The sequence below is a fragment of the Macaca mulatta genome, chromosome 1, assembly GCF_049350105.2.
Source record: "Macaca mulatta isolate MMU2019108-1 chromosome 1, T2T-MMU8v2.0, whole genome shotgun sequence".
Lineage (NCBI taxonomy): Eukaryota > Metazoa > Chordata > Mammalia > Primates > Cercopithecidae > Macaca > Macaca mulatta.
This window is the reverse complement of record NC_133406.1, coordinates 155046676-155073944: the sequence shown is the minus strand read 5'-3', so window position 1 is coordinate 155073944 and position 27269 is coordinate 155046676. Positions and strand designations below refer to the sequence as shown.

Below are 27269 nucleotides of genomic sequence, written 5' to 3'. Positions count from 1 at the left end.
TGGATTACATTTTTTTCAAATACAACCATGCTAAAGACTAGGTTCTGCTGTTTGCTTGGTATTTGAAAATGTGAGGAAATGGATGTTTTCTGTCAATGTAATTTAAATCTATCCAGGAGTATTGACATATAACAACACTTGAACGCAAGTACATTTTGATTGATATAATTAAATCAAATGTGTTTACTTTTAGCTGTAAAGGAGGACATCTGAAATTTAACTTACCTAATATAAATTTAGAAGGTCTTTCTTGAAAATAGCTCTTGCTTTGTATTTTGAAGCATTTCCTACTGAAAAGTCTTGGCCAAAGCAACCAGAGCTCCTTTTCCATACAGATAAAACTGCAAATGGAGAAATATGGAAGAAGAGAGAGGGGAAAGGCATTTTAATACCTCTAATATATTTCTGTGATGAAATAGTCTTCTCTAGAGAGAAGATAATTCGTGAAAATTCACTAAGGAAGAGCTGCAAGTTTAAGTTATTGTTAGAATAATAGAAAGATGACTTTAACCCACAACTAAGTAAGTAATATTTGTGTTCTTACTTGTTTACCCCTCAAGACCTACAGAATGGCATATGTCGGGAGATGTTCTATATATAGAGTCTGTATTTTCCTTGAAAGCAAGAGAGCAATGACACAGAGTAAAAGCAAAGCAAGAATAAAAGGAAAACAAATCTTGCCTTTCCAGTTCCAATTTTTAAGTTATATGTATTAATTTAAGATATTTGCAGCAGACTCATAATGATGTAGAGTGAATTAATTGAATTATATCTTGTATCCTAGAACTGAAGCTGCTTTGTTTCCTGTTAGGTTGAGTCATATGAAATTGTCTACACAGATAGCAATTTCATATGATTTAACCTAATGCCATAAACCTTCACAGGAATTCATCAACCAATAATAACCAGTAGGAAATTAAACCTAGCTGGTTTTCCCACCATCATTCTGCATGAACACTAATATTATAAAACTAATATAACACATACTATTTTCTTACAGGCCTTAACATCAAGGACATTTTGCATAAAAGAACAAAGTCTATTTACAGACAATATTCACAGTTTGTGTTTCTGCTTCATTAATTCAAAACAGAAAAAAAAAATTCTTACACCAGACATTTTTTGGATACCACCAGGATGACTTAATCTAACAGAACAGCACAATGACTCTGCCAATTGTGTCTGCTTTTCGTGAGCTCAGACTGATGAACAACTGGAAGGCCAGTCATGGACCTGATAACCTGATGCACAGTGATCACAAACATGAGGACTTCTTTAAATAAAAGGTGTCATACAGCTCATGAGGTAAAGAAACAGCCACGAATAGCACTAAGAATGCAAAAAATGGCCATGAGTTGTACTCTCCATTGGTATATAAAACACAGCTGGTGACCCAAAAAGTCATGGTATTTCCAAAGGCGAGGGACTACGGTACTTAGTAACACTTTGCAGATTTAAAAAGAAAAGAAAGCAGTCCTTTTTACAGCAGTGCTCTATCATTCTCTGCCAAGAAAGGGTACTAACTGTTAAATTGGCCCAAATTCTCTTTTTCACATTGAACATGATTCAGATGTTAACATGGTTTCCATTATCACTACAGAAAATTTTTAGATAATCTTTCTGTTCCTGCAAAATACAATAATGTCCAAAGGAAATAGAAATTTAAAGTATAATGTGAACATATATTTTAACTGAGATACACAATGATTGCAAACATTTAAATGATTAGGAAGTATATATTTATGGTATGTTGAATGCAACTTTAACTCAAATATGATACTTGCAGATTTAAGGCAATCTGTTCTCTACATAAAAAATAAGATGATAAAACATAACATAATTATACTAATGCAATTTCTCATGTTATATATTATGAAATCATCAATGACACATTTTCTTTGAATACCAGATGACCTTGAGAAAAGCAAAGTTCTTTCATCCCCCCCCCAGATTTCAAGTAAAGAGTCGTCTTTTACTACTTGCATTTTGCTTTCTGGTGATGGAACTAGAATTGCTGACAATTCAAATATAATTACCAGCATCTCTCTGGGTGAACTAACCGCCTAGTGTCTTAAAACTTGCCTCCAAAAGAAAATATATCTCTTCAAATTATACTGCATTAAAAGTGAAGCTTAACGAGCCTTTAAAATACAGTCTTAAAGTGGTTTCATTCTCCCCATCCCCTTGCCAGTATTTCCCTTCCTCTCTAAGCATCTTTCTCTTCTCCTTCTCCAGGGTGAATTTTGAAGAGATTCTGAGGGATAGCCAACAGGACTATAGCGGTGACTTCCCTCAAGGATTGCTTCATCCAACCCAGTAGGTAGGGCCTGTAAAGGACTTCACATATGACATTTGGAAAATACAGTGATCAGAGTAAACCTAGGAAGTTTACTAGAATTGCTCTAATGTCAACCTTTATTTCATTTCTTTTAAAGACAATTGATTATTTAAAGCAAAAATAATAAAACTTACCATGGAGCTCTTAACTTATGTAGAAGTATGACAACAGTGCAAAGAACATATTGGAAAACAGAAAATTTGCTTTGTAGGTTTTTTATACTACACATGTAGTGATGTGAAATCATAGTAGATTCTGCTAAGCTCGGGATGCATATTTCAGTCCCTAGATCACCCAAAATAAAACAACAACATATAGTTTTCAATCCAATAGAGGAAATAAAACAAAATATTAAAAAATTCTCGAGCCCGGTGTGGTGGCTTATGCCTATAATCCCAGCACTTTGGGAGGCTGGGTGGGCAGATCACTTGAGGTCAGGAGTTCGAAACTAGCCTGGTCAACGTGGTGAAACTCTGTCTCTACCAAAAAATGCAAAAATTAGCCGGAGGTAGTGGTGTATGCCTGTAGTCCCAGTTACTTGGGAAGCTAAGGTGGGAGAATTGCTTGAACCCAAGAGGTGAAGGTTGCAGTGAGCAGAGGTCGCGCCACTGCCTTCCAGCCTGGGCGACAAAGTGAGACCCTGTCTCAAAATAAGATAAAATTAAATAAAAATAAAAATAATAAAAAAATTCTCAACAAATTCAAAAGAAGGAAGAAAAGGAGAAACAACAAAAAAGAGACAAAGCAAAACAAATAGATGGAAGAAAACATAGCATAATGGTAGCTGTAACCTCAACATCAAAAATTTTATTAAGTGTAAAGTGAACAAAACACTCCAATTAACAGGCAGAGATTATCAAACAGAATAAAAAAGCAAGAACTAATGCTATACAGTTTATAAGAGATGCTTTATGTATAAAGCATAAGTATAAACAATAAGTTAGAAGTAAAAGGGATAAAAAAGAATATATATATTTTTTTAATTTCATTGATCTACTTGTCTGTCTTTTTACTATACCACAATAACTTTATTAATGTATCTTGAATTTAACAAGATCCCTAGGTAATTCATATATACATTAAATTTAATAAATAATAAGTAGATAGCCCTTTTGAGGTATTCAGCAACGATAAAAAGAAACTTCTTGAGGCCAGTTGCAGTGGCTCACGCCTATAATCCCAGCACTTTGGGAGGCCAAGGTGGGCGGATCACAAGGTCAGGAGTTCAAGACCAGCCTGGCCAATATGTTGAAACTCCATCTCTACTAAAAATACAAAAAAAAAAAAATTAGCTGGGCGTGGCGGTGCATGCCTGTAATCCCACCTACTCGGGAGGCCGAGGCAGGAGAATTGCTTGAACCCAGGAGGTGGAGGTTGCAGTGAGCCAAGATCGCGCCACTGCACTCCAGCCTGGGCAACGAAGTGAGACTCCATCTCAAAAAAAAAAAAAAAAAAAAAGAAACTTCTTGAATTGTTACCAATTAGAGAGGAATATCAAGTATTGATTAAGCCACTTACCTAAGGTTACAGAAGTGGACCAGATCCCAGATTTCCTGACTCCCAGACTACTGCAATGTCTACCAAAAACTCAGCTTTATAATTAAGTTTTACTTATTCAATAACAGGCAAGGAAAAAAGTAATTTCTATTTACCCACATATTTACCACTTCTAGCACTAGACATTTTTTTATGTTGATCTGAGTTTCTATCTGGTATCATTTCCTTTAGCCTGAAGAACTTCCTTTAATATTTCTTATAGTATATGTGTACCATTGATACATTCGGTTTTTGCTTGGCAGTGTTTTTCTTCTTCCCCTTCTCCTTTCTTTCTCTCTCTTTTCTTTTCTTTTTCTTTCTTTCTTTTTCTTTCTCTCTCTCTTTATTTCATTCTTTCTTTTTCTTTTCTCTTTCTTTCTCTCTTTCTTTCCTTCCTTCTTTCTTTCTTGCTTGCTTTCTCCTTCCTTCCTTCCCTCCTCTTTTCCTTTCTCTCTCCCTTCTTCCCTTCCCTTCCCATTTTCTCCTTTTTCCTTTCTTTCATTTTTTAAGGGATCTTTATCTTTCACTAGGTTTCTCATCCCAGGTTGACAGGTTTTATTTCTTTTAGCACCTTAAAGGTGTTATTCAATTCTCTTTTGGCCTATTGATAAATCAGCATTATTGTTCCCCTGGGTCTTGCGCAGAATGGGTCTTTTCCTTGTACTGCTATTAAGACTTTTTTCTTTGATCCTCGGCTTTCATAAACTTGGTTATAATGTACCCAGGAGTGGTTTTCTTTGTTTTTTGTCCTGCAGGGTGTTTATTCAGATTCTTACTTTATGGGTTAATATTTTTCACCAAATTGGGAATTTTTTCAGCTACCACTTCTTCAAATGTATTTTCTTCCCCAATTTCTCTTTCATTTTTTTCTGGAACTCCAGTTTCACAGACGTTAGGCCACCTCATACTATTCCACAAGTCAGTGAGGCTCTGTTCATTTTTTTCAGTGCTTTTATCTCTATGTGCTTCAGCTGATATCGTTTATATTGCCATGTCTTCAATGTCACTATTTTTTTTTCTTCTATGGAATCTATTTTGCTGTTAAGCTCATTTAGTGATTTTTTTTCTCATTTTAGGTATTACATGTTTTCAGTTCTAGAATTTCTAGCTGGTTTTCTTTTATAATTTCCACTTTTCTAGTGAGAATTTCTATTTATTGGAGTCCATATTTTCTTTAAAATTTTAAACATATTTATGAGAGTTGTTTTAAAGCCTTTGCTTGCTAATTTTAACATATCTGCTATCTCTGAGTATGTTTCTATGGACTTAAAAAAATCTATTGTGGTCATGCCTCTTCACATATCTAGTAATTTTTGAATTTTATGCTAGACATTAAATACTACATTATCAGGTCTGGATTTAAAGAGCGTTAAGTTTTGTTACGTTACTTTACTAGTGGAGAAGCTTAATTTTTACAAGCTGTTTTTAAACTTTATTTGGATGTAGTATAGCCTTGAGTCCAGGGCTGGGTAGCCCTGCTCCTACTGCCTGGCCTTTCTGGGTTCTTCACTGAAAACCCCGGGGAATCACTGAGAACATCTCCACTCGGAACATCTGCATCTCCAGTTTTGTGCACCTCCTGGAATCTCCATCCAGCTTACAGCTCCCCAGTAGCTATTTGCCACCAGACTTTGTAGACTCTCACCCAGAAAGTGAGAAGCTTAGCATTTGTCCAAAGACTTTACAGTACCCATATGCAGATTTCTGGACCTGTTTCTCTGTGCAGCTTTCTCTTCATTACCCTGACCTACAAATTCCAACCACCTCAACAGCCCTGAACTGTGATCTCTGCCTCCTCAGAACAGTAAAGCAACTGTTATCAACTTGGGCTCCACTTTGCTGTCCTTCCAGGAAACAAGACAAGGTGACCAAGGGGTTCATCTCATGTGTTTCCCTTTCCCCAGGGATCAAAGTTCAATACTGCCTGAATTCCAGTGTCTGAAAACAGTTGCTCCATATATTTTGTCCAGTTTTACAGCTATTTATAGTAAGAGAGCTGGTACTAGTAACTTTATCAAAGCCAGAAGCAGAAGTCCTTCACACTGGATACTTTTGCTCATCATCTCCTGTTTGAAATTCTTCCTTATTTTTACTACTCTAATCTTGATTTTCCTCCTAAATTTCTTATTATTCCTTCACTATCTTCTCTTCCTCTTTATCCTTTACCCATGCTTCCCGTGCCTAAATTATATCCATTCTTTAAGACCCAAGGTCTCTCCATAAAGCTTATCCAGTCCCCCACACTGGAATTTATGCCAGGTATAAGTATATATGAACATATATGAACATACTTAACACTTTATTGGCACTGCTTCAGACAGCACTTTGCACTTTCTGCTTTTTGAATGATCATGTCACTTCCATATTGTAAACTCTTTGAAGACATGGACAATGTCTAATTTATCATTGTTTCTTCCACAGAGCTTAACACAGTATTCTTCTATTCAGCTTTAATTCTGATATGGTGCTACTGGTGGTTGCCCAACAATGAGAGAAAACAACATTTGCTGACTACACCCCACACACTCTGCTAGATGCTTTGCACATGTTATCTTGCTTAATTCTTGAGAATGATACTGAAAAGTAAACACAACCCAAATGACAACAAAACCAATGGCTCTGACTGAGATCACACATGCTCAACTGCTGGGATTTCAGTTCTTTGAATCCCTTCTGGGAAAATGTGACACTTTTGAGGACCTCCTTGCTTCCCCTTGCTTGTCACTGCCATCATTGCCCCCTTCTCAGGTCCCTCTGGCTTGAGCCTGGTGAGAGGCTGCTTCCCATGTTAGTACCTCCCTAAGAAGTTTTTCTTGTGGCACCACCACCACTGCTGCTTCCACCTATCCCCACCACCACCACCACTGCCATCGTTTCTGCAATGCTGCAGCCACTGGTACAGGGCTGCTCCAGGCCAGGCAGTTTCTCATTGCAGCTTGCCTGCATTAGAGTCCTCTCTTGCTGCTTCTCTTTTGGGTTCTCCAGAGATAACTCTGCCTCTCCTGCCTCCTACCACCTCTGTCTGCAGAGCCATGGGGAAGCCCTGGAGGAGCCACACTACCAGAACACTAGGTGCCTCTGCCTGCCTTTGTCCCCTGGGGTCAGATCTGCTTCTCCTTCAGCCAGATTTTCTCACTATCCACAGCTACCAGTTAGTGGACTGATGTCCCCCTGGTGGTGGATGTCATTGAACAAGCACTCAGTAAATTGTTAAGTGTTTACTAAGAACTTTTTATGTGTATGGAATCCTATTAATTGTCAAGAAAGAAGTTAAAAAAAAAAAAAAAACCAACCAACCAACCAAATTAATAATTTAAAAACAAACATTTTGTTTGATAAGAGTTCCTTGCTTTAAAAAAGTTGAGATATATTAGACTATATAGGTGTCCTTTATCTTTTTGTTTGTTTGTTTGAAATGGAGTTTCACTCTTGTTGTCCAAGCTGGAGTGCAATGGCGTGATCTCAGCTCACTGCAACCTCTGCCTCCTGGGTTCAAGTGATGCTCCTGCCTCAGCCTCCCGAGTTGCTGAGATTACAGGTACACGCCACCAGGCTAATTTTTTGTATTTTTAGTAGAAACCAGTTTTCACTATGTTGGCCAGGCTGGTCTCGAACTCCTGACCTCAGGTGATCCACCCACCTCAGCCTCCCAAAGTGCTGAGATTACAGGTGTGAGTCACTGCGCCCGGCTGATGTTCTTTAAAGCCCATTTATCAATTTGATATGTATGTATACCAAGCCCATGAAGGTACTAGGTTCTGTTCCCAGTACTTGGAATACAAGATAGACAGGATGCCTGCTATAATGGAGCTTCCAATAAACACATAAACTAACATCACTTACTGATAAGTACAATATTGGACAGTGGTAAGTGATGAGAAGAAAATAAAGCAGGAAGATGGTATAGGAAATAATGGCAGGAAAACATGAGATATGGAGGTGGGGGAAGATCTCTGAGGTGACATCTGGGCTAAGTGGCAGGTGATGATGGAGGGAAAGGGCAGTCTAGGGAGGGAGAACTTCAGTGTTGCTGGAATGTAACGATCCAGGAGGTGAATCACAGGGGATGCCGTCAGACAGACAGACTAGCTCAGATTAGGTAGAGCTTACAAGTCCACAGTAAAGAGTTCGGATTTTATTATAAATACAGGGAAAACACTGGAAGGTTTCAAATAGGATGGCATGCTGTGATGATATTGCTCAAAGATCATTTTGGCTGCAGTGTAGGCTGCATTGTAGGAAAGCAAGAGCATAAGACCTCAAGACTCCAAGACCCATTAGGAGCTGTCATAACCTAAGTAAGAGATGATAGCTCTATAACTCCATGAAATAAATGTGTGTTTTATTAGATCATGCCCTCTGTTGATAGCCCACTCTAAAGGATACTGGATCTACTGCATAATAAAACTAGATGACAGGGTCACTGGCCTCAAAGACCTTTCTGTAATTCAATGGAGATGACAGGTAAAATTAAAGAGAACAAAGGGTGATAACTTATTAAGGCAATAAAAAGTTGGCAGAGATGAGCAGGCTCTCAACAATAGTCTTTGGCTATGATAAAATCTCCTGGGTCACTCTTCGGAATCACCATAGTGCTACAGAAGAACCAAGGAAACCATCATTCAGATTTTGAATCACAGTAACATAACCAAGCAAACTACAAGCAAAATATGAATATGATTGTCACATATTTGCTGAGCACTTGATAGAATGTTCCAGACATTCTAAGTGCTCATGCTCTAAATGAGTCATTTAGTCGCCAGAACAACACTGAGACAGTGATTATCATCCCCATCTTCTAAATGAAAAAATCACAGCTTAGGACGCGGTGACTTGCCCACTGTTACATACACTAAAAAGCATGAGAACCCATCCTCAAACCTTGACTAGTCTGCTCCCAAAACCAGGCTTATAAGGATGATGGCAGTGTTTCCCAGGGTTGCCTGATGATAAGAACTATTTGTGGCACTTGTTAAAAATACAAATACTTATTCTCATTCCCTACCCCATGCCAGACCCACTGAATCAGAATTTCCAGGGAGGGGTCTGGTAAGCTATTTCTTTTAACAATGGCCCTCAATGATTCTTTTTTTAATTTTGAGACGGAGTTTCACTCTTGTTGCCCAGGCTGGAGTGCAATGGCGTGATCTCAGCTCACTGCAACCTCTGCCTCCTGGATTAAAGCAATTCTCCTGTCTCAGCCTCCCAAGTAGCTGAGATTATAGGCACACACCACCACGCCCAGCTGATTTTTTTTTTTTTTTTAGTAGAGACAAAGTTTCACCATGCTGGTCAGGCTGGTCTCAAACTCCTAACCTCAGGTGATCCACCTGCCTTTGCCTCCCAAAGCCAAATATTATTATTGCCATATTATCTTTTTCTTAATATCATAATTATCATTCTTATATGTCTCACACCAGAGTAGGTCATACCTAACAAAAAAGAAACACAGATAAATGGAGAATATAATACAGCGAAACAATCAAGGCAGGTGATAGCAGACACTTCTAGGAAGAAGTAAGTTTTGGGCTGAATTTTGGAAGACCTGCTAAGAGGGCAAAAGTATTTCATGAAAGAGACAAGAATAGGAGAACCAGGTGCATACAGCACTGATAGGAATTGATGTCCCGAGGAGAGAAGGTGATTTGATCCAGTGCACACACCACTGCTCAGTTCTTACATAGGTTCAAGCAGGTTTAGAGCACTTGTGGTTTACTGAACCTGTCTATATCCTTGGCCAGATCTTGACCAAGATGGTGCTAGAAGGGAAATACTTGAAACAATACTCTATTATCATTATCTGAGATTAAAGGGTCAGAAAGAATCCTGATTTGAGAATTTTTTGTTTTTTTTAAATTAAACTTGTTTAACTGACTTCCTACAGTAGACAAATGATCTCAAAAGAGAACCTTACTTGGAATATTATAATAATAGAAAATTTTCTTTAATTGATTTATAGACATTTTTAGTACATTTTAAACTGGATGTCATAGAAGCCATGTCCTAAATTCTTCTATAGCATTACCTTTAACAGCCTGCAACTTAACCAGCAGATGTTCATTGGATGCTGACTTTATACCAGACACTGTGAGCAGCTCAGGGGAGACAAAAGATGTATAAAATGTGGCTATTAATCATGAGGATTCAGAATCCAGTGGGAGAAGACAAACAACCAGATATGTAATTCCATGATAAGTTCTAGAAGGAAGGTTGTACAAATGAAGGGCTGGGGTGCACTAAAGAGAGAGCTCCTCGGTCTGCCTGGGCCTAACAGGGCAACATGAATGGCCTTGCCTGCTGGGATTTGAAGTATTCACCAGATTTCACCAGGAAAAGGATGCAGAAAGTCTTCCCACCATGGATAGAGAAGGAAGAAGACAGAGGTCAGTGTGAAAGAGTGAGCACTCAGTCCCATGGGTTATCACAGAATCATACTCTGCAGTTCACAATTTTTTCATTCTGCAGCAGTTTTTTTAAAAAAATAAATTACCTATTAGCATTTAAAATAGGGCAGTATTAGTATACACATCTTTATTTCTGACTTAATGGAAACAAAGATTTCACAACACTCGGCCCACATCCTCTCATAGTAACACTCACCTGGTCCCAAGTAAGAGCTGCCCCCTTCAGACAGGGCTCCCGATCCCCAGTTCACCCTAGACCCACACCCTAAAGTCTTTTATTCCCAGCCCTCTATGCGGGCATTTGAGTTTGTGACCCAGGTAGAGCTTAGGCTATGAGGTGGTAGGAGAACACCTTGAACAAGGATGTGATGTCATTGTAGCTTGAAGCAAAAGAGTGAATGGCCTTGCTTGCTAAGCTTATTCAGACTTTACCATGTGGGTGATGAGGAAGGGAATGACTACTGATAGAGTGAAGCAAGGTAGAGAAATGATGACAACTGATTTTTAGGAAGCTGCCTTGGATAGATGACTTGGAGGCATTTAGACTGAAGACAGAAACATAGGAGGCCACCACAAAGGTTCAGGTAAGAGGCAATGAAGAGTGGTAGGTAGAGAGTGACCATGGGAATAGAAAGGAGTGCCAGAGGCACAAAACAAGAAGAGGGGGTAGAGGCATAAATTCTTTTCTAAATTGTTTAACACGAAACATCTAGAAAATCTGAAAGAACAGTAAAATAAATATCTCTACAGTCTCTTCAATGTAGATTCAACAATTGTTACTATTTTGCCATATTTGCTTTATCTTTCCATACACACACACACATATATATATATATATGTGTGTGTGTATACATATATTTTGAAAGTTGTTGAAGTCATTTCATGTCACACCTAAACATTAACACCTAAATATACATCTTCTGTAGGCCAGATGCAGTGGCTGATGCCTGTAATCCCAGCACCTTGGAAGGCTGATTCAGACAGATTGTTTCAGCCCAGGAGTTTGAGACCAGTCTAGGCAACATGGTGAAACCCTATCTCTACAAAAAATACAAAAATTAGCCAGGTGTGCTGACATGCACCTGTAGTCCCAGCTACTTGGGAGGCTGAGGTAGAAGGATTGCTTGAACCCAGGAGGTTGAGGCTGGAGTGAGTCATGTTTGTGCCACTGTACTCCAGCCTGGGTGAAAAAGTGAGACCCTGCTTCAAAATAAATAAATAAATAAATAAATAAATAAATAAATAAATAATTAAATAGCATCTCCTAAAAATAAGAATTTTCTTATGCATAACCACAATGTCATTATCATTTCTAATAAAATTAATATTAGTTCCTTAATATCATATAATATCCATGTTATTTAATATATGCTCATATTCAGGTTTTCCCTAAATGTTTCTAAAAATTTTAGCTGTTTTTTTCAAGCTAAGAGTCCTTTGAGGTTCATGTATTTGGTCGTTATGGCCTTTTAGTCTCTTTTAACCTGGGACAGCTCCCCCAGTCCTTCTCCCCCCATGAAAATGACTTTTGGAGGAATAAAAAAAATAGTTGTTTTATAGAATATCTCAAATTCAGATTCTTCTGCAGGTTTCTTTGTAATTTGATTTTTCTTTGATTCCCTGTAACTCCTATTTATTTGAGGTTAGGCCTGTGTAAAAGCTTACTTAGATTCAGGTTAAGCCCTTTTGGCAAGAATATTTCATAAATGATTTCATGAATTTCTTTTGTACCCCATCAGGAGGAACATAATACAAACTTGTCCCATATTAGTAATTGTAAGTTCGATCACTTGGTTAAAGTGGTGACTGCCAGATCTCTCCTTTGCACTTTTTACAATTAGGAAGTGACATGTTCTGTGATGCTTTGTAACTGTGTGGATAACCTGTTTTGCAATAATCTTTTACTATTAAAGATCCTTGCCTGAATCAATTAGTTCATTGGGAGTTGCAAATTAGTAAATTTCAAATATTATCACTCCTTCATTGGCATTCTTCTCTAAAGATGAGTTTTCCCTCATTAAGTAGATGATATAAAATTCCTTTTAAAAAGGCAAGGTAAGACAGGACAAGGTGGCCGAATAGGAACAGCTGTGGTCTGCAACTTCCGTGTGATTGACGCAGAAGACAGGTGATTTCTGCATTTCCAACTGCAGTACCTGGTTCATCTCACTGGGGCTGGTTGGACAGTGGGTGTAGCCCACGGAGGGTGAGCTGAAGCAGGGCGGGTGTTGCCTCACCTGGGAAGTGCAAGGAATTGGGGGATTTCTCTTTCCTAGCCAAGGGAAGCCGTGATAGAATGTACCTGGAAAAACAGGATACTTCCCCAAATACTGAGCTTTTCCCAGGGTCTTAGCAACCAGCAGACAGGGTGATTCTCTCCCGTGCCTGGCTCAGCAGGTCCCATGCCAACAGAGCCTTGCTCACTGCTAGGGTAGCAGTCTGAGATCAATCTGTGAAGTGGCAACCTGGCTGGGGGAGGGGCGTCTGCCATTGCTGAGGCTTAAGTAGGTAAACAAAGTGGCCAAGCAGCTCAAAGTGCTTGGAGCCTACCACAGCTCAACAAGGCCTACTGCCTCTAGACTCCACCTCTGCAGGAGGGCATAGCTGAACAAAAGGCAGCAGACAACTTCTGCAGACTTAAATGTCCCTTTTCTGACAGCTCTAAAGAGAGCAGTGGTTCTCCCAGCAAGGTGTTTGAGCTCTGAGAACGGACAGACTGTCTCCTCAAGTGAGTCCCTGACCCCCGTGTAGCCTAACTGGGAGACACCTCCCAGTAGGGGCTGACAGACACCTTATATAGGTGGGTGCCCCTTTGGGATGAAGCTTCCAGAGGAAGGATCAGACAGCAATATTTGCTGTTCTGCAATATTTACTATTCTGCAGTCTATGCTGGTGATAGCCAGGCAAACAGGGTCTGGAGTGGAACTCCAGCAAATGCCAACAGACCTGCAGCTGAGGGACGTGACTCTTAGAAGGAAAACTAACAAACAGAAAGGAATAGCATCAACATCAACAAAAAGGTCATCTACACCAAAACCCCATCTGTAGGTCACCAACATCAAAGACCAAAGGTAGATAAAATCACAAAGATGGGGAAAAACCAGAACAGAAAAGCTGAAAATTCTAAAAATCAGAGCACTTATTCTCCTCCAAAGGATCACAGCTCCTCGCCAGCAGTGGAACAAAGCTGGACGGAGAATGACTTTGATGAGTTGACAGAAGTAGGCCAGTAATAACAAACTTCTCTGAGCTAAAGGAGGCTGTTCAAACCCATCACAAGGAAGCTAAAAACCTCAAAAAAAGATTAGAAGAATGGCTAACTAGAATAAACAGTGTAGAGAAGACTGTAAATGACCTGATGGAGCTGAAAACCATGGCATGAGAACTTCGTGACACATGCACAGGCTTCAATAGCCAATTCGATCAAGTGGAAGAAAGGGTATCAGTGATTGAAGATCAAATTAATGAAATAAAGCAAGAAGACAAGGTTATAGAAAAAAGAGTAAAAAGAAACAAATAAAGCCTCCAAGAAATATGGGACTATGTGAAAAGACCAAATCTACGTTTGATTGGTGTACCTGAAAGTGATGAGGAGAATGGAACCAAGTTGGAAAACACTCTTCAGGATATTATCCAGGAGAACTTCCCCAACCTAGCAAAGCAGGCCAACATTCAAATTCAGGAAATATAGAGAACACCACAAAGATACTCCTCGAGAAGAGCAACTCCAAGACACATAATTATCAGATTTACCAAGGTTGAAATGAAGGGAAAAGTGTTAAGGACAGCCAGAGAGAAAGGTCGAGTTACCCACAAAGGGAAGCCCATCAGACTAACAGCAGATCTCTCAGCAGAAACCCCACAAGCCAGAAGAGAGTGGGGGCCAATATTCAACATTCTTAAAGAAAAGAATTTTCAACCCAGAATTTCATACCCAGTCAAACTAAGCTTCATAAGTGAAGGAGAAATAAAATCCTTTACAGACAAGCAAATGCTGAGAGAATTTGTCACCACCAGGCCTGCCTTACAAGAGCTCCTGAAGGAAGCACTAAATGTGGAAAGAAGTAACCAGTACCAGCCACTGCAAAAACATGCCAAATTGTAAAGACCATCGATGCTATGAAGAAACTGCATCAATTAATGGGCAAAATAACCAGTAAACATCATAATGACAGGATCAAATTCACACATAACAATATTAACCTTAAATGTAAATGGGCTAAACGCCCCAATTAAAAGACACAGACTGGCAAACTGGATAAAGAGTCAAGACCCAGCAGTGTGCTGTATTCAGGAGACCCATCTCACCTACAAAGATGCACATAGGCTCAAAATAAAGGGATAGAGGAAGATCTACCCAGCAAATGGAAAGTAAAAAAAAGCAGGGGTTGCAATCCTAGTCACTGATAAAACAGACTTTAAACCAACAAAGATCAAAAAGAGACAAAGAAGGCCATTACATAATGATAAAGGGATCAATTCCACAAGAAGAGCTAACTATCCTAAATATATATGCACCCAAAACAGGAGGACCAGATTCATAAAGCAAGTCCTTAGAGACCTACAAAGAGACTTAGATTCCCACACAACAATAATGGGAGACTTTAACACCCCACTGTCAATATTAGACAGATCAACGAGACAGAAGGTTAACAAGGATATCCAGGACCTGAATTCAGCTCTGCAACAAGCAGACCTGATAGACATCTACAGAACTCTCCACCCCAAGTCAACAGAATATACATTCTATTCAGCACCACATCGCACTTATTCTAAAATTGACCCCATAATTGGAAGTAAAGCACTCCTCAGCAAATATAAAAGAACAGAAATCACAACAAACTGTCTCTCAGACCACACTGCAATCAAATTAGAACTCAGGATTAAGAAACTCACTCAAAACTGCATAATACATGGAAACTGAACAGCTTTCTCCTGAATGACTACTGGGTACATAATGAAATGAAGGCAGAAATAAAGATGTTCTTTGAAACCAGTGAGAAGAAAGACACAATATACCAGAATCTCTGGGACACATTAAAAGCAGTGTGTAGAGGGAAATTTATAGCACTAACTGCCCACAAGAGAAAGCAGGAAAGATCTAAAATCATTACCCTAACATCACAATTAAAAAAAACTAGAGAAGCAAGAGCAAACACATTCAAAAGCTAGCAAAGGCAAGAAATAACTAAGATCAGAGTAGAACTGAAAGAGATAGAGACACAAAAAACCCTTCAAAAAATCAATGAATCCAGGAGCTAGTTTTTTGAAAAGATCAACAAAATTGATAGACCACTAGCAAGACTAATCAAGAAGAAAAGAGAAGAATCAAATAGATGCAATAAAAAATGATAAAGGGGATATCACCACCAATCCCACAGAAATACAAACTACCATCAGAGAATACTATAAACACCTCTATGCAAATAAACTAGAAAATCTAGAAGAAATGGATAAATTCCTGGACACATACACCCTCCCAAGACTAAACCAGGAAGAAGTTGAATCTCTGAATAGACCAATAACAGGATCTGAAATTGAGGCAATAATTAATAGCCTACCAACCAAAAAAAGTCCAGGACCAGACAGATTCACAGCCGAATTCTACCAGAAGTACAAAGAGGAGCTGGTACCATTCCTTCTGAAACTATTCCAATCAATAGAAAAAGAGGGAATCCTTCCTAACTCATTTTATGAGGCCAACATCATCCTGATACCAAAGCCTGGCAGAGACACAACACAACCAAAAAAGAGAATTTGAGACCAACATATCTGGTGAACATCGATGCAAATGTCCTCAATAAAATACTGGCAAACTGAATCCAGCAGCACATCAAAAAGCTAATCCACCAGGATCCAGTTGGCTTCATCCCTGAGATGCAAGGCTGGTTCAACATACACAAATCAATAAGCATAATCCATCACATAAATAGAACCAATGACAAAAACCACACGATTATCTCAATAGATGCAGAAAAGGCCTTCAACAAAATTCAACAGCCCTTCATGCTAACAACTCTTAAGAAACTAGGTATTGATGGAACATATCTCAAAATAATAAGAGCTATTTATGACAAACCCACAGCCAGTATCATACTGAATGGGCAAACCTGGAAGCATTCCCTTTGAAAACTGGCACAAGACAAGGATGCACTCTCTCTCACCACTCCTAGTCAACATAGTGTTGGAAGTTCTGGCTAGGGCAATCAGACAAAAGAAAGAAATAAAGCATATTCAATTAGGAAAAGAGGAAGTTAAATTGTCCCTGTTTGCAGATGACATGATTATATATTTAGAAAACTCCATCATCTCAGCCCAAAAGCTCCTTAAGCTGATAAGCAACTTCAGCATTCTCAGGATACAAAATCAACGTGCAAAAATCATAAGCATTCCTATACACCAATAACAGACAAACAGTAAGCCAAATCATGAGTGAACTCCCATTCACAATTGCTACAAAGAGAATAAAATACTTAGGAATCCAACTTACAAGAGATGTGAAGGACCTCTTCAAGGAGAACTACAAACCACTGCTCAACAAAATAAAAGAAGACACAAACAAATGGAAGAGTATTCCATGCTCATGGATAGGAAGACTCAACATTGTGAAAATGGCCATACTGCCCAAAGTAATTTATATATTCAATGCCATCCCCATCAAGCTACCAATGACTTTCTTCACATAATTGGAAAAAACTAATTTAAAGTTCATATGACACCAAAAAAGGGCCTGCACTGCCAAGACAATCCTAAGCAGAAAGAGCAAAGCTGGAGGCATCATGCTACCTGACTTCAAACTATACTGTAATCCTACAGTAACCAAAACAGCATGGTACTGGTACCAAAACAGCGATATAGACCAATGGAACAGAACAGAGGACTCAGAAATAACACCATACATCTACAACCATCTGATCTTTGACAAACCTGACAAAAACAAGAAATGGGGAAAGGATCCCCTATTTAATAAATGATGCTGGGGAAACTGGCTAGTCATATGTAGAAAGCTGAAACTGTATCCCTTCCTTACACCTTATACAAAAATTAATTCAAGATGGATTAAAGACTTAAATGTTAGACCTAAAGCCATAAAAACCCTAGAAGAAAACCTAGGCAATACCATTCAGGACATAGGCATGGGCAAAGACTTCATGACTGAAACGCCAAAAGCAATGGCAACAAAAGCCAAAATAGACAAATAGGATCTACTTAAACTAAAGAGCTTCTGCATGGAAAAAGAAACTACCATCAGTGTGAACAGGCAACCTGCAGGATGGGAGAAAATTTTTGCAATCTACCCATCTGACAAAGGGCTAATATCTAGAATCTACAAAGAACTCAAACAAATTTACAAGAAAGAAAACAAACAACCCCATGAAAAAGTCAGCAAAGGATATGAACAGACACTTCTCAAAAGAAGACATCTATGCACTCAACAGACACATGAAAAAATGCTCATCATGACTGGTCATCAGAGAAATGCAAAGCAAAACCACAATGAGATACCATCTCATGCCAGTTAGAACGGCAATCATTAAAAAGTTAGGAAACAACAGATGCTGGAAAAGATGTGGAGAAATAGGAATGCTTTTACAGTGTTGGTGGGAGTGTAAATTAGTTCAACCATTGTGGAAGACAGTGTGGCGATTCCTCAAGGATCTAGAACTAGGATTACCATTTCACTTAGCAATCCCATTACCAGGTATATACCCAAAGGATTATAAATCATGCTGCTATAAAGACACATGCACACGTATGTTTATTGCAGCACTATTCACAATAGCAAAGACTTGGAATCAACCCAAATGTCCATCAGTGACAGACTGGATTAAGAAAATGTGGCACATATACACCATGGAATACTATGCAGCCATAAAAAAGATGAGTTCATGTCCTTTGCAGGAACATGGAGGAAACTGAAAACAATCATTCTAAGCAAACTAACACAGGGACAGAAAACCAAACACTGCATGTTCTCACTCATAGGTGGGAACTGAACAATGAGATCACTTGGACACAGGGCAGGGAACATCACACACCGGGGCCTGTCAGGGGCTGGGGGGCTGGGGGATAGCGTTAGGAGAGATACCTAATGTGAATGATGAATTGATGGGTACAGCCAACCAACATGGCACATGTATACCTATGTATCAAACCTCCACGTTGTGCACATGTACCCTCGAACTTAAAGTATTTTTTTTTTTAAAAAAGGCAAGGTAAATATTTAGTTCTTTCCCTTTTACTACCAATGTCAGAGTAAGGATTTATTGAATAATCACTTCCAATGATGGCAAATTAGTTTTTTTTTTTTTCCTTTTCTTTCACTTTTTTTGGTATTACTATAGACTAATGAATTTTTATGTATTCAATGTTTTGCAATCAATATAGCCATGTTCAAACTGTCCAGACTTTGGCTACTGGGAGTCCTTTCACACTAGCCCCTGTGTCCTTGTATCATGTCCCCATAAATCACTGAGCACTTCCTTGGTATAGCAAAATGTCCTAAACTTACCTTGTAGTTTCCATGCTCAACACCTGGAATCAGCTATTTCTCCAAAGATATTTTCCGTAAGCAAAGATGAGTAGAAACCAATATCTGGGTCCTAGGTATTGCTCATTGCTAGAGGAATATCATTGCTTCTATGTTCTTTCAGTGTACAGAGCTAGAATACACACATACATATATATGTTTTTAATTCATGAGTCCATATTAATATTGCCAATTCAAATTTAATATAGTTTAAAATTACAAGTGTTGGCTGGGAATGGTGGCTCACACCTGTAATCCCAGCACTTTGGGAGGCCGAGGCGGGCAGATCACTTGAGGTCAGTACTTCGAGACCAGCCTGGCCAACATGGTGAAACCTCATCTCTAAAAAAAAGAAAAAAAAATTACAAGCGTTTTTATTAGACATTTTAAAAGAAGCACGAACAGACTTTGAATAATGAGTTAAATGTAAGAGGCAAGGACAAAGAAAGAATGAAGAATGAGTCCCTAAGTTCCCAGTTTGAGAACCTGAACTTGGGTCGATGGTGTTGCTGCTGCCATTTTACCCAAGGTAAGGAGTAAGAAAAAGAAAAAAATTCATAGGGCAGGGGTGGGGGATAAGTCCGTTATACATAGTTCAGTGCTTTGTTTTATTTGCTGCTTTGTTATAAAATTAAATAATCTATTTGAGAACTGACACAGGTGAGCAATATGAAAAGGAACTTACAGAAATATAAAATGTAAGTTATATCCAAAGTACAGCCAAGACTCATCTCAAAGACTATTCAAATACTGTTAAAATTTGTGGAATCTTTGTACTCCAGTATGTGGATGAAGCAAGAAACCTAAGTATGACTTCTTAGGGTGTAGAAATCTAGCTCAAGCTAAGGAGGAAAGAAAAACAAATTTAAAATTAAGGTGAGAAACTTCTGAAAAATAAAGAGAAACTTAAAAGAAGCAACCTGGATTTAAAACATAGTGGACGAGTTTGCTAGGGCTGCCATTACAAAATACCACAGGTTGCGTAGTTTAAACAACATACATGTATTTTCTCACAGTTCTAGAGAATAGAAGGCTAAGATCAAGGTGATGTTGACAGGATGGTTTTCTTCTGAGATCTTTATTCTTGACTTGTGGATGTCTGCCTTCAGGCTGTGTCCTCATATGGTCGCCCTTTGGTCTCTGTGTTGTTTGTGTCCTAATTCACTTTTCTTCTAAGGGCAACAGTCATAGTGAATTAGGGACCACCTGTATGGCCTCATTCTACCTTAACTACCTCTTCAAATGCCCTATACCCAAACAGTCACATTCTGAGGTACTGGGGGTTAGAATTTCAACATATGAATTTGCTGGGGAGAATACAGTTCAGCCCATAACACATGGGACAGAAAAAAGCCTTGTGATAGAACAGATACATGCTTGAGAAACTCAGGAAGTCTTCTCTATGACTGGGTCTCATTTCTAGCTGGACAAAGTTCAATGGCATTATTACTCCACAATAGCTTGAGCAAGTTGGAGATGATGATTAATGGTGAGCCACATGTTTGTCCACATTTCTATGGTCAACAATGAATACACACGGAGAAAACTGAAGACAGAATAATATATCCACCCTGTTTCTACCAAGATTTTCTAGGCTTTGGATTTGAGTCATTATGCTTAGTTTGCTTTCTGACCAGGGTGGGTGGCATTTAATCATTGCATTTTCCCTCTTTTTTCAGGACAAGTAGCCCTGTGCCAATGGCCTCATCTGATACCAGCCTTAGTTGTCATAAATGATATGGGAATGGTGGGTTTTATCTACCTTTCATCTACAGGAAAAACTAAAGGAGAGGAAATCAAGTTTTGTTTAGGATGCTATAAGTTTGGCACTTTTACAGATGAGAAAAGCACAGGGCTGGGGCTAGTGAAGTGAGTGGTTCAGGGACTTGCTTGGCTAGTTAGGCACACCGCTAGGGCTCTGTCTCCTGTCTCATATCCCAGTGTTCTTTCTGCTTCTACGCAACAAAGTAGTTCTATGTTTAGTTTTTTCTGGTTAAAAAATGTTCCTGGAAGCATTGCTTACAAATAACTTGAAATGCTAAGGAACATTATAGTACAGTGGTTAAGAGGTGCAGACTGGCCAAACAAGCCTATGCTTGCATCTCAGCTTTATCATTCCAATGCTATATAGCCTTGAGCAGGTTGTCTAATTTCTTAAAACTTCAAATTCCTCAACAGTAAAATCAGGATAACAATAGCACCTACCACAGAACAGCCCCGAGGACTTAAGTAAGTTAAAGCATTTTGAAAAATTAATAGTGTTAGGTACATAGTAAGTGTTCAATAAATAGGAGGTGTTGTTATTCATCATAACACTCTAAAATTTATCAGAATTCAAATTTCTATTTTTTTTTTAGGTAAAATGAAGCAAAAAATAAAGTAACAACAGGCAAACCTCTTTAATTTGACATCTTTCCAATTCACAACCAAGAGGATGCTTACTGCAACGTGCTAGGATCAAGCAGTCGAGCACAAGGACAAAAAACAAGCCTAATAATTGAGTCAAAGGGTTTTATAACTCTAATTATTTAAAATCACAGCTGAAGGAGAAAACAAAAATTTCCAAGGCAGTAGAATAAGAGAAAAGGAAGTTCTGAAACAAAAGAAAGAGCGTGGGAAAAAAGAAAGGTTGCTATCAGATCTACGAGCTCACAAAAATATTAGCGCGAGTCAGGAGTAAAAGAAGCCACTTTCTAGCTTTTTCCTCAAGATAGCCCCTATAGCAAAGGAAGCCCTTTCTCCTTCCAAAGCAGAAGCTAAAGCAAAGGTTTTGAAGGCCAAGTAGACAGTTCTGAAAGGCATCACAGCCACAAATAAATATCTACCCATCACCCACCTTCCAGAGTCCCAGGATACTAAGGCTCCCAAAGGCAGCCCAAGCCCCCAGGAGAAACAAAGAATAGTGCCCTCAGAGAAACAAGCTTGAGCTGTATGCAACAATCATGTTCCCCCGACTACTGAGTCAGCCATGAAGATGGACAACAACAACACATTGTGTTCACTGCGGATGGCAAAGCCAACAAGTGCCAGGTCAAACAGGCTATGAAGAAGCTTTGATGTTGACATGACCAATGTCAATACCCTGATCAGTCCTGATGGAAAGAAGGCAACATACGCTCAACAAGTTCCAAACTATGATATTTTGGATGTTGCCAATAAAATTGAGATCATCTAAACTGAGCCTAGCTGGCTAATTCTAAATACACATTTTTATCACCACAAAAAAAAAAAAAAAAGAAATGAAAAGAAAAGAAAGAAACCAATTTCTGTATCTAAAAAATGAAGGTAAGATGCCAAAAGAAAATAAAATTATTTCCAACAAGAAACACTACTTGTCTTTCAGAGCCTGGGCTTTGCTAATGTGAAGAGGTTTGTTCTGATGTAGGGTCACATGAGGAATTGGCCATTACATCCTGATGGGAGACTTCACCAGTGACTCCCGTAAAATGCTGGCTACTCACTGGGCCCTCATGTTTGAGCTGGCTGCTATGTTAATTTTTTAAAATCAGTGATTTCTTTCAACAGTTGGTTTCAGGGCCCTGTTGGACAGCGTATCGTTCAAAATTAATGAGACACTATTCTTAAAGTACCTAATTGTGCACATGGGAAACTCTAGTCTCTGTTAAAGAAATATAGCATTTTTAGAACAGATGTGAGGCACAAGTGATACTTAAAAACTATTTATTTTGTCAGTCTTTATTGTTTCAAGGGCAAAAGAGCAAGACCCAGAAGTAAAAGCACAAAGTAATGAAGTTACACAGCACATAAAGAAGACAGAGCCAGAGGGATTCTTTCAGAACAGACATCTGCAGCCTTTCCATCTAAATTGAAGGAGAAATGAACTTTCAGTTTTGTGGTCATTTCAGTTCTTTGCTTTGCTGAAATGGTCACCAATGAGTCAGAGCCATTAATACTCTTCATTAATTTTATTTCTACTGATTTCAGTTCTCGTCTATGAACTGCATTGGGAACCCTTTGTAAGGCGATTTGACAGTATTTATCTAAAAAATGTTTAAAGTGCACATCCTTTGACCTAATAATTTCAGTTTTAGGAATATCTCTATAGAAATCCTAAATTCTAAAGTGTATAAAGAGAGAGCTATGAGGAAATCTGTCCCATTGTCTGAAATACTATAAACTGAAAGCCACCTAATGCCCACCAGTATGGACTGGCTAAATAGACTCTCATTTAGCTATATATATATATATATATATACACACATATATATATATACACACCTTGGAATCAGACTACCTGAGCTCCCATTTCACTACAACTTATTAGTTGTGGTTGCTTGTATTAATTTCTATTGCTGCCTTAACAAATCACCACAATTTTATAGGTATTAAACAACACAGACTTACTATTTTACAGTTCAGCAGGTCAGAAGTCTGGTATGAACTAAAATCAGTGGGTGGGCAGGGTTGCACTCCTTCCTGTAAAGTCTAAGAGAAAATCCCTTTCCCTGCTCGTTCAGGTGTTGGCAGAATTCAGTTCCATGCAGTTGTAAGACTGAGATCTCTGTTTCCTTGCTGGCTATTAGCTGAGGGCAGCCTTTAGCTCCTAGAGGCCTCTTGCTTGTCCCTGCACATAAATGTCAACCTCTCAAAAACAGCAACAGGGCGGTGAATCCTTCTCAGGCTGCTGTCTCTCTGACCCTGCTTCTACCATCACAGCTCTCTCTAATCCAGCTGGAAAAAGCTCCACCTTTAAGGACTCAAGTGATTAGATTGGGTCCACCTAGATAGTCCAGCATAATCTCTCCATTTTAAGGTTCTTACTGTTAATCACATCTGCAAAGTCTCTTTTGCCATGTAAGATAACATATTCACAGGTTCCAGGGATTTGGACATAGACATCTTCGGGGACCATTATTCTATCTGCCACTCCTCTCTAAGCCTCAGGTCCCTCATCTCTAAAATGGGACTTCTTTTGACATATAATTGTTGTGACTTTTAGATGAGGCAAAGTTCTTAGCACATAGCAATTGCTCAGAAAATGTTAGCCAGCATCATCACTGCTATGTAGCCATTAGAAAGAATGAGATAGAACTGTGCTACTGACATAGAAAGATACTCAAAAGTTATAATGGCAAAGTAAGCTATGGAAGACTGCTTATAGTATAACCATTTTTCTGTAAAAGGAGAAAAAAGGAGGAAAGATGGATCATTGTATTGGCTTAGGGAAAAAATGGATGAATATCAACAGATTGAGACTGAGAAGGTAAATACAGACTTGGAGTTTTAAAAATAATGCACAAGTTTTATTTTCGTATTTAAAGTGGCAGCCCCACTAAAAAGACAAATAGAATGTTTATTTTCCAAACAAGTGTGGAAACAAAAAGGAATTTTAAAATGATTACTTACAAGGACAAAAAAGAAGAAGAAAAGCATGAAAAATTTTGATAAATAAAAAATTCTAAGAAAAATGCTAAAAACAATCTCAAACTTATCAATAATCTCAATAAATATAAAAGATCACATCTGCTTATCAAAATACAGAGACTCTCAAGTTGGAGAAAATAACAAAAGCTGTATGTGTAAATATATCACTTGGGTAAAATCTTAAAACACGAACATTAATTAATATATCGATCGCAGAAAGATACATATTTAGTAAAATTATAGGAACAGAGATGGGAAATAAATGCATCAATTTCAGGCTTGTGATTGCCTCTAGGAATAAAAGGAGGGAAATGGCATGGGGGAAGACTATAAAAAGCATATCAACTATATTTGTAATGTTTCATTTCTTCTTTTCTATTTATTTGTTTATTTATTTATTGAACATGAATAAGTTCTTCAGTGGTGATTTCTGAGATTTTGGTGCACCTATCACCCAAGCAATACCCAATATGTAGTCTTATATCCTTCACTCTCCTCCAACCCTTCCCCCTGAATCCCCGAAGTCCACTGTATCATTCCTATGCCTTTGCATTCTCATAGCTTAGCTCCTAATCTTTTTCATAAAAATAAAATATCTGAAACATGGTACAAGATATTTACCTTTTTAAATTCTGCTCTGTTATATCCTGTACTTTTCTGTGTGTATAAAATATTTTGAATATTTGTTCAAAGAGCTGTACTCAGAAGTCAGAAATAGAGATGCTGACCTAATGGCACATATATTTTGGGTTCTAGAAAAAATTCTAAACTTTTAAAGATAGACATGGAACTAGGGCAGACAGAGGGAAATGTATTTCCACTACTTGTCCATTGGTTACGGTTGCCATCTATTGAACAGTTACACTAGGTTAAGGATGATACTGTTTGAAAATGCCCAAAATATATACATGAAATGTTTGAGAAGACTTAAGTAGACACTTGTATGCAAAGTTAATACAGTTCAGAAATGTCAAAAAACAAAGAGGCAATTGGAACTGTGACTATATTTCTCAGAGAAGTTTAATTTTGAGCCAGAATATGAAGAAGTTTATGGAGTTCTAAGAGGGAACAATTCAGATAGGAAAATGGACTGTGCCGAGGCACAAAGAAGGCACCTTGTTACTGAATGCAGGGGACAACAAGAGTTCAGTGTGACTGGAACAGATTTCTTTCCGAAATTCTGAAGAGCTGTGAAAGCAGATGCAGGAATTTTATGGGCATAAGCACAGGAATATGTCAATGTGCAATTAAATAGAAGAGGTAGGCTACTAGGAGAATAGGTCTAATGTCACAGATTTAGATTAACCATGCTAATCAACTTCTTCCTTACACATTCACTGGCTCCCCAGTAAAAATGTAAAGCATAAAGAAGGTATTTATGAACTGCTTTGAAACAAAAATGGGAAATGCTGATGGAGAGCTGTGAGTCAGCCTCAGCTCCTTCCCTGCTGAAAGTGTTAAAGTTACCTCTCCAGGGCCAGATGCAGTTATTGAAGAGATCGACACAGACAAATATTCTTCCCCAGAAAGGATCATCTATTTTGAAAATATCCTACTTCATGTCATCACAATACTTTAACGTCTGGCTATTCATCATTCTACCTTCAAGTTAGTTTGAGTGCAATACTCAACCTATGTTCTATTTTGGGTGATGCAGACAGTCACAACCACTGATTAGAAACCACTGATTAGAGTTCGTCCAGATCTTGTGGCTTACAGCCCAAGGCACCTGTGACCTGCCTGGTTCATCACCGCGTCCCGCTGCCTTGGCCTCATTATTGCCCTCCACACCCTGATTCCTACCAGTGTTGTTTCAGATCTGGGCTCATCCCCTTTTGCCCCAACACTGAGGCAGCTTCTAGATGCTGTCTCCACCAACGGCCGCCAGAGTGAACTCACGCTGTCTTTAATGGCCAAACTGAAAGATCTCTGCTACGCTAAAAACCTTCATAAGAGAGCCTTACCACGGATTGCCTCACTGGTGTGTTTCTGTGAGTTGTGAGGTGGGTCACAGGCCATTTGCTACTAAAATAAAGCCCCAAAGACTCCATAGACTCACTCCTGTACCTAGATGCCTTCCCCCGTCACCGAGTCACCAACTGTGCTGCCTGGCAAATTCCTTCTCCTCCCGCAGGGCTCGGCTCAGATGCTCTCTCTGTGAACCCATAAATCTCAGCGCCCATCCCACGCCATCCGACTCACGTCCTTCTCCTACAGGCTTGCTGTGCTTTGTACAGACTTCCATTTAAGAATTGTCTTGTTTCGTTGCAATTGTTTATACGAACGTCTCCCGTTTCATTGTAAGCTCCTTAAGAACAGAGGCCAAGTCTTAGCTCTTCTTGCATCTCCAGTAAATAGCAGTTTCTGGCACATTTTAGGCACACAGCAGATGTTAAAGGATGAATTAGTAAATTAGTACTACCACTCACATGGAGTAGACTCCCCAGTTAATCAGAGCAACAATTTTTTCCCATTCCTACTATATGTGGCAGCAAAGAAAAACCTTTCTTCCTAATTATTTCATATAATACTGTATCATGAAATATCTGCATTTTGAGAGTAAAGCCTGAAGGAAGTTATTTTTTCCCTCATAAAATTAAAGACCTTAATTATTGGCAATGAGAGGATACTACATTCGTTGGAGGAAAGAGTGGTCTAGCGATTCTTTCTATGTTCCTGTAACTAATTATGGGTGAGTAATTTTTAAAAAATTGGTACCCATAAAAATTGACCACAAACCAATAAGAACAATGAATTGAATCATAAAAATTCCATGCTATTTATATTTCTCCACACACACTCAGTACATTTATTTATTCTAAATGGAAAAGTACAAATATTGGGATAAAAACATTTAAACTACAGAAATAAGAAATTCCAAATGCTAATTCTGCTTAAGGGGCAGAATTTAATTCTGTACTAAGCTACTGTATGTGGGATTAAGAGGCATAGTTAACCAAACATTTGAGAACAAGTAATTACCACTGCATCTCTCTATCACATATTTGCCTCACACATAATTTATACAAGTCCACAGAGGGGAAAAATAAAATGCTGTTTGAAACATTTTTTTTCC

General features: G+C 38.6%; 1 protein-coding gene across 11 annotated transcripts in view; it reads right to left on the bottom strand.

The window, feature by feature from the left end:
• Positions 1–27269, bottom strand: part of DDAH1 (dimethylarginine dimethylaminohydrolase 1) — a 255707-nt gene that overhangs the window by 173862 nt on the left and 54576 nt on the right. For 6 of the 11 annotated variants that reach the window (XM_077991919.1, XM_077991885.1, XM_077991890.1 and 3 more), the window contains 3 exons: positions 19058–19150; positions 18791–18941; positions 226–341 (listed from right to left, as the gene is read on the bottom strand). The gene's annotated coding sequence lies outside the window, so the exon portion shown is untranslated. The remainder of the gene's footprint in view (positions 1–225; positions 342–18790; positions 18942–19057; positions 19151–27269) is intronic. The other 5 variants (XM_077991877.1, XM_077991856.1, XM_077991871.1 and 2 more) reach the window with 1 other exon arrangement.